Source organism: Saccoglossus kowalevskii, chromosome 18 (assembly GCF_978046115.1).
Source record: "Saccoglossus kowalevskii chromosome 18, keSacKowa6.1, whole genome shotgun sequence".
Lineage (NCBI taxonomy): Eukaryota > Metazoa > Hemichordata > Enteropneusta > Harrimaniidae > Saccoglossus > Saccoglossus kowalevskii.
The window spans coordinates 4,046,924-4,059,663 of NC_140658.1; positions in this window are offsets into that span (position 1 = coordinate 4,046,924).

Genomic DNA, 12,740 nt, shown 5'->3' on the forward strand with positions numbered 1-12,740 from the left:
GTCCCGTATTTATGTTATGCAGAATCGTATTTATGTTATACAGTCCCGTATTTATGTCATGCAGAATCGTATTTATGTTATGCAGAATCGTATTTATGTTATACAGTCCTGTATTTATGTCATGCAGAATCGTATTTATGTTATACAGTCCTGTATTTATGTCATGCAGAATCGTATTTATGTTATATAATCCTGTATTTATGTTATGCAGAATCGTATTTATGTTATACAGTCCCGTATGTATGTTATACAGTCCCGTATTTATGTCATGCAGAATCGTATTTATGTCATGCAGAATCGTATTTATGTCATGCAGAATCGTATTTATGTTATACAGTCCCGTATTTATGTTATACAGTCCCGTATTTATGTCATGCAGAATCGTATTTATGTCATGCAGAATCGTATTTATGTTTATACAGTCCCGTATTTATGTCATGCTGAATCGTATTTATGTTATACAGTCCCGTATTTATGTCATGCAGAATCGTATTTATGTCATGCAGAATCGTATTTATGTTATACAGTCCCGTATTTATGTTATACAGTCCCGTATTTATGTTACGCAGAATCGTATTTATGTTATACAGTCCCGTATTTATGTCATGCAGAATCGTATTTATGTTATACAGTCCCGTATTTATGTCATGCAGAATCGTATTTATGTCATGCAGAATCGTATTTATGTTATACAGTCCTGTATTTATGTCATGCAGAATCGTATTTATGTTATACAGTCCTGTATTTATGTCATGCAGAATCGTATTTATGTTATACAGTCCCGTATTTATGTTATGCAGAATCGTATTTATGTTATACAGTCCTGTATTTATGTCATGCAGAATCGTATTTATGTTATACAGTCCCGTATTTATGTTATGCAGAATCGTATTTATGTTATACAGTCCCGTATTTATGTCATACAGAATCGTATTTATGTTATACAGTCCCGTATTTATGTTATGCAGAATCGTATTTATGTTATACAGTCCTGTATTTATGTCATGCAGAATCGTATTTATGTTATACAGTCCCGTATTTATGTCATGCAGAATCGTATTTATGTCATACAGAATCGTATTTATGTTATACAGTCAAGTATTTATGTCATACAGAATCGTATTTATGTTATACAGTCCCGTATTTATGTCATGCAGAATCGTATTTATGTTATACAGTCCCCTATTTATGTCATGCAGAATCGTATTTATGTTATACAGTCCTGTATTTATGTCATGCAGAATCGTATTTACGTTATACAGTCCCGTATTTATGTCATGCAGAATCGTATTTATGTTATGCAGAATCGTATTTATGTTATACAGTCCTGTATTTATGTCGTGCAGAATCGTATTTATGTTATACAGTCCTGTATTTATGTCATGCAGAATCGTATTTATGTTATATAGTCCTGTATTTATGTTATGCAGAATCGTATTTATGTTATACAGTCCCGTATTTATGTTATACAGTCCCGTATTTATGTCAGGCAGAATCGTATTTATGTCATGCAGAATCGTATTTATGTCATACAGAATCGTATTTATGTTATACAGTCCCGTATTTATGTTATACAGTCCCGTATTTATGTCATGCAGAATCGTATTTATGTTATATAGTCCTGTATTTATGTTATGCAGAATCGTATTTATGTTATACAGTCCCGTATTTATGTCATGCAGAATCGTATTTATGTTATACACTCCCGTATTTATGTTATGCAGAATCGTATTTATGTTATGCAGAATCGTATTTATTTTATACAGTCCCGTATTTATGTTATGCAGAATCGTATTTATGTCATGCAGAATCGTATTTATGTCATACAGAATCGTATTTATGTTATACAGTCCCGTATTTATGTTATACAGTCCCGTATTTATGTCATGCAGAATCGTATTTATGTCATGCAGAATCGTATTTATGTTATACAGTCCCGTATTTATGTTATACAGTCCCGTATTTATGTCATGCAGAATCGTATTTATGTCATGCAGAATCGTATTTATGTTTATACAGTCCCGTATTTATGTCATGCTGAATCGTATTTATGTTATACAGTCCCGTATTTATGTCATGCAGAATCGTATTTATGTCATGCAGAATCGTATTTATGTTATACAGTCCCGTATTTATGTTATACAGTCCCGTATTTATGTTATGCAGAATCGTATTTATGTTATACAGTCCCGTATTTATGTCATGCAGAATCGTATTTATGTTATACAGTCCCGTATTTATGTCATGCAGAATCGTATTTATGTCATGCAGAATCGTATTTATGTTATACAGTCCTGCATTTATGTCATGCAGAATCGTATTTATGTTATACAGTCCTGTATTTATGTCATGCAGAATCGTATTTATGTTATACAGTCCCGTATTTATGTTATGCAGAATCGTATTTATGTTATACAGTCCTGTATTTATGTCATGCAGAATCGTATTTATGTTATACAGTCCCGTATTTATGTTATGCAGAATCGTATTTATGTTATACAGTCCCGTATTTATGTCATACAGAATCGTATTTATGTTATACAGTCCCGTATTTATGTTATGCAGAATCGTATTTATGTTATACAGTCCTGTATTTATGTCATGCAGAATCGTATTTATGTTATACAGTCCCGTATTTACGTCATGCAGAATCGTATTTATGTCATACAGAATCGTATTTATGTTATACAGTCCCGTATTTATGTCATACAGAATCGTATTTATGTTATACAGTCCCGTATTTATGTCATGCAGAATCGTATTTATGTTATACAGTCCCCTATTTATGTCATGCAGAATCGTATTTATGTTATACAGTCCTGTATTTATGTCATGCAGAATCGTATTTATGTTATACAGTCCCGTATTTATGTTATGCAAAATCGTATTTATGTTATACAGTCCCGTATTTATGTCATGCAGAATCGTATTTATGTTATGCAGAATCGTATTTATGTTATACAGTCCTGTATTTATGTCATGCAGAATCGTATTTATGTTATACAGTCCTGTATTTATGTCATGCAGAATCGTATTTATGTTATATAGTCCTGTATTTATGTTATGCAGAATCGTATTTATGTTATACAGTCCCGTATTTATGTTATACAGTCCCGTATTTATGTCATGCAGAATCGTATTTATGTCATGCAGAATCGTATTTATGTCATGCAGAATCGTATTTATGTTATACAGTCCCGTATTTATGTTATACAGTCCCGTATTTATGTCATGCAGAATCGTATTTATGTCATGCAGAATCGTATTTATGTTTATACAGTCCCGTATTTATGTCATGCTGAATCGTATTTATGTTATACAGTCCCGTATTTATGTCATGCAGAATCGTATTTATGTCATGCAGAATCGTATTTATGTTATACAGTCCCGTATTTATGTTATACAGTCCCGTATTTATGTTATGCAGAATCGTATTTATGTTATACAGTCCCGTATTTATGTCATGCAGAATCGTATTTATGTTATACAGTCCCGTATTTATGTCATGCAGAATCGTATTTATGTCATGCAGAATCGTATTTATGTTATACAGTCCTGTATTTATGTCATGCAGAATCGTATTTATGTTATACAGTCCTGTATTTATGTCATGCAGAATCGTATTTATGTTATACAGTCCCGTATTTATGTTATGCAGAATCGTATTTATGTTATACAGTCCTGTATTTATGTCATGCAGAATCGTATTTATGTTATACAGTCCCGTATTTATGTTATGCAGAATCGTATTTATGTTATACAGTCCCGTATTTATGTCATACAGAATCGTATTTATGTTATACAGTCCCGTATTTATGTTATGCAGAATCGTATTTATGTTATACAGTCCTGTATTTATGTCATGCAGAATCGTATTTATGTTATACAGTCCCGTATTTATGTCATGCAGAATCGTATTTATGTCATACAGAATCGTATTTATGTTATACAGTCCCGTATTTATGTCATACAGAATCGTATTTATGTTATACAGTCCCGTATTTATGTCATGCAGAATCGTATTTATGTTATACAGTCCCCTATTTATGTCATGCTGAATCGTATTTATGTTATACAGTCCTGTATTTATGTCAAGCAGAATCGTATTTATGTTATACAGTCCCGTATTTATGTTATGCAGAATTGTATTTATGTTATACAGTCCCGTATTTATGTCATGCAGAATCGTATTTATGTTATGCAGAATCGTATTTATGTTATACAGTCCTGTATTTATGTCGTGCAGAATCGTATTTATGTTATACAGTCCTGTATTTATGTCATGCAGAATCGTATTTATGTTATATAGTCCTGTATTTATGTTATGCAGAATCGTATTTGTGTTATACAGTCCCGTATTTATGTTATACAGTCCCGTATTTATGTCAGGCAGAATCGTATTTATGTCATGCAGAATCGTATTTATGTCATACAGAATCGTATTTATGTTATACAGTCCCGTATTTATGTTATACAGTCCCGTATTTATGTCATGCAGAATCGTATTTATGTTATATAGTCCTGTATTTATGTTATGCAGAATCGTATTTATGTTATACAGTCCCGTATTTATGTTATACAGTCCCGTATTTATGTTATGCAGAATCATATTTATGTCATGCAGAATCGTATTTATGTCATACAGAATCGTATTTATGTTATACAGTCCCGTATTTATGTTATACAGTCCCGTATTTATGTCATGCAGAATCGTATTTATGTCATGCAGAATCGTATTTATGTTATACAGTCCCGTATTTATGTTATACAGTCCTGTATTTATGTCATGCAGAATCGTATTTATGTCATGCAGAATCGTATTTATGTTATACAGTCCCGTATTTATGTTATACAGTCCTGTATTTATGTCATGCAGAATCGTATTTATGTTATACAGTCCCGTATTTATGTTATGCAGAATCGTATTTATGTCATGCAGAATCGTATTTATGTCATACAGAATCGTATTTATGTCATGCAGAATCGTATTTATGTTATACAGTCCCGTATTTATGTTATGCAGAATCGTATTTATGTTATGCAGAATCGTATTTATGTCATGCAGAATCGTATTTATGTCATGCAGAATCGTATTTATGTTATGCAGAATCGTATTTATGTTATACAGTCCTGTATTTATGTCATGCAGAATCGTATTTATGTTATACAGTCCCGTATTTATGTTATGCAGAATCGTATTTATGTTATACAGTCCCGTATTTATGTTGTGCAGAATCGTATTTATGTTATACAGTCCCGTATTTATGTCATTCAGAATCGTATTTATGTTATACAGTCCCGTATTTATGTTATGCAGAATCGTATTTATGTTATACAGTCCCGTATTTATGTTATGCAGAATCGTATTTATGTTATACAGTCCCGTATTTATGTTATGCAGAATCGTATTTATGTCATGCAGAATCGTATTTATGTTATACAGTCCCGTATTTATGTTATGCAGAATCGTATTTATGTTATACAGTCCTGTATTTATGTCATGCAGAATCGTATTTATGTTATACAGTCCCGTATTTATGTTATGCAGAATCGTATTTATGTTATACAGTCCCGTATTTATGTCATACAGAATCGTATTTATGTTATACAGTCCCGTATTTATGTTATGCAGAATCGTATTTATGTTATACAGTCCTGTATTTATGTCATGCAGAATCGTATTTATGTTATACAGTCCCGTATTTATGTCATGCAGAATCGTATTTATGTCATACAGAATCGTATTTATGTTATACAGTCCCGTATTTATGTCAAACAGAATCGTATTTATGTTATACAGTCCCCTATTTATGTCATGCAGAATCGTATTTATGTTATACAGTCCTGTATTTATGTCATGCAGAATCGTATTTATGTTATACAGTCCCGTATTTATGTTATGCAGAATCGTATTTATGTTATACAGTCCCGTATTTATGTCATGCAGAATCGTATTTATGTTATGCAGAATCGTATTTATGTTATACAGTCCTGTATTTATGTCGTGCAGAATCGTATTTATGTTATACAGTCCCGTATTTATGTTATACAGTCCCGTATTTATGTCATGCAGAATCGTATTTATGTTATATAGTCCTGTATTTATGTTATGCAGAATCGTATTTATGTTATACAGTCCCGTATTTATGTTATACAGTCCCGTATTTATGTTATGCAGAATCGTATTTATGTCATGCAGAATCGTATTTATGTCATACAGAATCGTATTTATGTTATACAGTCCCGTATTTATGTTATACAGTCCCGTATTTATGTCATGCAGAATCGTATTTATGTCATGCAGAATCGTATTTATGTTATACAGTCCCGTATTTATGTTATACAGTCCTGTATTTATGTCATGCAGAATCGTATTTATGTCATGCAGAATCGTATTTATGTTATACAGTCCCGTATTTATGTTATACAGTCCTGTATTTATGTCATGCAGAATCGTATTTATGTTATACAGTCCCGTATTTATGTTATGCAGAATCGTATTTATGTCATGCAGAATCGTATTTATGTCATACAGAATCGTATTTATGTCATGCAGAATCGTATTTATGTTATACAGTCCCGTATTTATGTTATGCAGAATCGTATTTATGTTATGCAGAATCGTATTTATGTCATGCAGAATCGTATTTATGTCATGCAGAATCGTATTTATGTTATGCAGAATCGTATTTATGTTATACAGTCCTGTATTTATGTCATGCAGAATCGTATTTATGTTATACAGTCCCGTATTTATGTTATGCAGAATCGTATTTATGTTATACAGTCCCGTATTTATGTTGTGCAGAATCGTATTTATGTTATACAGTCCCGTATTTACGTCATTCAGAATCGTATTTATGTTATACAGTCCCGTATTTATGTTATGCAGAATCGTATTTATGTTATACAGTCCCGTATTTATGTTATGCAGAATCGTATTTATGTTATACAGTCCCGTATTTATGTTATGCAGAATCGTATTTATGTCATGCAGAATCGTATTTATGTTATACAGTCCCGTATTTATGTTATGCAGAATCGTATTTATGTTATACAGTCCTGTATTTATGCCATGCAGAATCGTATTTATGTTATACAGTCCCGTATTTATGTTATGCAGAATCGTATTTATGTTATACAGTCCCGTATTTATGTCATACAGAATCGTATTTATGTTATACAGTCCCGTATTTATGTTATGCAGAATCGTATTTATGTTATACAGTCCTGTATTTATGTCATGCAGAATCGTATTTATGTTATACAGTCCCGTATTTATGTCATGCAGAATCGTATTTATGTCATACAGAATCGTATTTATGTTATACAGTCCCGTATTTATGTCATACAGAATCGTATTTATGTTATACAGTCCCCTATTTATGTCATGCAGAATCGTATTTATGTTATACAGTCCTGTATTTATGTCATGCAGAATCGTATTTATGTTATACAGTCCCGTATTTATGTTATGCAGAATCGTATTTATGTTATACAGTCCCGTATTTATGTCATGCAGAATCGTATTTATGTTATGCAGAATCGTATTTATGTTATACAGTCCTGTATTTATGTCGTGCAGAATCGTATTTATGTTATACAGTCCCGTATTTATGTTATACAGTCCCGTATTTATGTCATGCAGAATCGTATTTATGTTATATAGTCCTGTATTTATGTTATGCAGAATCGTATTTATGTTATACAGTCCCGTATTTATGTTATACAGTCCCGTATTTATGTTATGCAGAATCGTATTTATGTCATGCAGAATCGTATTCATGTCATACAGAATCGTATTTATGTTATACAGTCCCGTATTTATGTTATACAGTCCCGTATTTATGTCATGCAGAATCGTATTTATGTCATGCAGAATCGTATTTATGTTATACAGTCCCGTATTTATGTTATACAGTCCTGTATTTATGTCATGCAGAATCGTATTTATGTCATGCAGAATCGTATTTATGTTATACAGTCCCGTATTTATGTTATACAGTCCTGTATTTATGTCATGCAGAATCGTATTTATGTTATACAGTCCCGTATTTATGTTATGCAGAATCGTATTTATGTCATGCAGAATCGTATTTATGTCATGCAGAATCGTATTTATGTTATGCAGAATCGTATTTATGTTATACAGTCCTGTATTTATGTCATGCAGAATCGTATTTATGTTATACAGTCCCGTATTTATGTTATGCAGAATCGTATTTATGTTATACAGTCCCGTATTTATGTTGTGCAGAATCGTATTTATGTTATACAGTCCCGTATTTACGTCATTCAGAATCGTATTTATGTTATACAGTCCCGTATTTATGTTATGCAGAATCGTATTTATGTTATACAGTCCCGTATTTATGTTATGCAGAATCGTATTTATGTTATACAGTCCCGTATTTATGTTATGCAGAATCGTATTTATGTCATGCAGAATCGTATTTATGTTATACAGTCCCGTATTTATGTTATGCAGAATCGTATTTATGTTATACAGTCCTGTATTTATGTCATGCAGAATCGTATTTATGTTATACAGTCCCGTATTTATGTTATGCAGAATCGTATTTATGTTATACAGTCCCGTATTTATGTCATACAGAATCGTATTTATGTTATACAGTCCCGTATTTATGTTATGCAGAATCGTATTTATGTTATACAGTCCTGTATTTATGTCATGCAGAATCGTATTTATGTTATACAGTCCCGTATTTATGTCATGCAGAATCGTATTTATGTCATACAGAATCGTATTTATGTTATACAGTCCCGTATTTATGTCATACAGAATCGTATTTATGTTATACAGTCCCCTATTTATGTCATGCAGAATCGTATTTATGTTATACAGTCCTGTATTTATGTCATGCAGAATCGTATTTATGTTATACAGTCCCGTATTTATGTTATGCAGAATCGTATTTATGTTATACAGTCCCGTATTTATGTCATGCAGAATCGTATTTATGTTATGCAGAATCGTATTTATGTTATACAGTCCTGTATTTATGTCGTGCAGAATCGTATTTATGTTATACAGTCCCGTATTTATGTTATACAGTCCCGTATTTATGTCATGCAGAATCGTATTTATGTTATATAGTCCTGTATTTATGTTATGCAGAATCGTATTTATGTTATACAGTCCCGTATTTATGTTATACAGTCCCGTATTTATGTTATGCAGAATCGTATTTATGTCATGCAGAATCGTATTCATGTCATACAGAATCGTATTTATGTTATACAGTCCCGTATTTATGTTATACAGTCCCGTATTTATGTCATGCAGAATCGTATTTATGTCATGCAGAATCGTATTTATGTTATACAGTCCCGTATTTATGTTATACAGTCCTGTATTTATGTCATGCAGAATCGTATTTATGTCATGCAGAATCGTATTTATGTTATACAGTCCCGTATTTATGTTATACAGTCCTGTATTTATGTCATGCAGAATCGTATTTATGTTATACAGTCCCGTATTTATGTTATGCAGAATCGTATTTATGTCATGCAGAATCGTATTTATGTCATACAGAATCGTATTTATGTCATGCAGAATCGTATTTATGTTATACAGTCCCGTATTTATGTTATGCAGAATCGTATTTATGTTATGCAGAATCGTATTTATGTCATGCAGAATCGTATTTATGTCATGCAGAATCGTATTTATGTTATGCAGAATCGTATTTATGTTATACAGTCCTGTATTTATGTCATGCAGAATCGTATTTATGTTATACAGTCCCGTATTTATGTTATGCAGAATCGTATTTATGTTATACAGTCCCGTATTTATGTTGTGCAGAATCGTATTTATGTTATACAGTCCCGTATTTATGTCATTCAGAATCGTATTTATGTTATACAGTCCCGTATTTATGTTATGCAGAATCGTATTTATGTTATACAGTCCCGTATTTATGTTATGCAGAATCGTATTTATGTTATACAGTCCCGTATTTATGTTATGCAGAATCGTATTTATGTCATGCAGAATCGTATTTATGTTATACAGTCCCGTATTTATGTTATGCAGAATCGTATTTATGTTATACAGTCCCGTATTTATGTCATGCAGAATCGTATTTATGTTATACAGTCCCGTATTTATGTTATGCAGAATCGTATTTATGTTATGCAGAATCGTATTTATGTTATACAGTCCCGTATTTATGTCATGCCGAATCGTATTTATGTCATACAGAATCGTATTTATGTTATACAGTCCCGTATTTATGTCATACAGAATCGTATTTATGTTATACAGTCCCCTATTTATGTCATGCAGAATCGTATTTATGTTATACAGTCCTGTATTTATGTCATGCAGAATCGTATTTATGTTATACAGTCCCGTATTTATGTTATGCAGAATCGTATTTATGTTATACAGTCCCGTATTTATGTCATGCAGAATCGTATTTATGTTATGCAGAATCGTATTTATGTTATATAGTCCTGTATTTATGTTATGCAGAATCGTATTTATGTTATACAGTCCCGTATTTATGTTATACAGTCCCGTATTTATGTTATGCAGAATCGTATTTATGTCATGCAGAATCGTATTCATGTCATACAGAATCGTATTTATGTTATACAGTCCCGTATTTATGTTATACAGTCCCGTATTTATGTCATGCAGAATCGTATTTATGTCATGCAGAATCGTATTTATGTTATACAGTCCCGTATTTATGTTATACAGTCCTGTATTTATGTCATGCAGAATCGTATTTATGTCATGCAGAATCGTATTTATGTTATACAGTCCCGTATTTATGTTATACAGTCCTGTATTTATGTCATGCAGAATCGTATTTATGTTATACAGTCCCGTATTTATGTTATGCAGAATCGTATTTATGTCATGCAGAATCGTATTTATGTCATACAGAATCGTATTTATGTCATGCAGAATAGTATTTATGTTATACAGTCCCGTATTTATGTTATGCAGAATCGTATTTATGTTATGCAGAATCGTATTTATGTCATGCAGAATCGTATTTATGTCATGCAGAATCGTATTTATGTTATGCAGAATCGTATTTATGTTATACAGTCCTGTATTTATGTCATGCAGAATCGTATTTATGTTATACAGTCCCGTATTTATGTCATTCAGAATCGTATTTATGTTATACAGTCCCGTATTTATGTTATGCAGAATCGTATTTATGTTATACAGTCCCGTATTTATGTTATGCAGAATCGTATTTATGTTATACAGTCCCGTATTTATGTTATGCAGAATCGTATTTATGTTATACAGTCCCGTATTTATGTTATGCAGAATCGTATTTATGTCATGCAGAATCGTATTTATGTTATACAGTCCCGTATTTATGTTATGCAGAATCGTATTTATGTTATACAGTCCCGTATTTATGTCATGCAGAATCGTATTTATGTTATACAGTCCCGTATTTATGTTATGCAGAATCGTATTTATGTTATGCAGAATCGTATTTATGTTATACAGTCCCGTATTTATGTCATGCAGAATCGTATTTATGTCATACAGAATCGTATTTATGTTATACAGTCCCGTATTTATGTCATACAGAATCGTATTTATGTTATACAGTCCCCTATTTATGTCATGCAGAATCGTATTTATGTTATACAGTCCTGTATTTATGTCATGCAGAATCGTATTTATGTTATACAGTCCCGTATTTATGTTATGCAGAATCGTATTTATGTTATACAGTCCCGTATTTATGTCATGCAGAATCGTATTTATGTTATGCAGAATCGTATTTATGTTATACAGTCCTGTATTTATGTCGTGCAGAATCGTATTTATGTTATACAGTCCCGTATTTATGTTATACAGTCCCGTATTTATGTCATGCAGAATCGTATTTATGTTATATAGTCCTGTATTTATGTTATGCAGAATCGTATTTATGTTATACAGTCCCGTATTTATGTTATACAGTCCCGTATTTATGTTATGCAGAATCGTATTTATGTCATGCAGAATCGTATTCATGTCATACAGAATCGTATTTATGTTATACAGTCCCGTATTTATGTTATACAGTCCCGTATTTATGTCATGCAGAATCGTATTTATGTCATGCAGAATCGTATTTATGTTATACAGTCCCGTATTTATGTTATACAGTCCTGTATTTATGTCATGCAGAATCGTATTTATGTCATGCAGAATCGTATTTATGTTATACAGTCCCGTATTTATGTTATACAGTCCTGTATTTATGTCATGCAGAATCGTATTTATGTTATACAGTCCCGTATTTATGTTATGCAGAATCGTATTTATGTCATGCAGAATCGTATTTATGTCATACAGAATCGTATTTATGTCATGCAGAATAGTATTTATGTTATACAGTCCCGTATTTATGTTATGCAGAATCGTATTTATGTTATGCAGAATCGTATTTATGTCATGCAGAATCGTATTTATGTCATGCAGAATCGTATTTATGTTATGCAGAATCGTATTTATGTTATACAGTCCTGTATTTATGTCATGCAGAATCGTATTTATGTTATACAGTCCCGTATTTATGTTATGCAGAATCGTATTTATGTTATACAGTCCCGTATTTATGTTGTGCAGAATCGTATTTATGTTATACAGTCCCGTATTTATGTCATTCAGAATCGTATTTATGTTATACAGTCCCGTATTTATGTTATGCAGAATCGTATTTATGTTATACAGTCCCGTATTT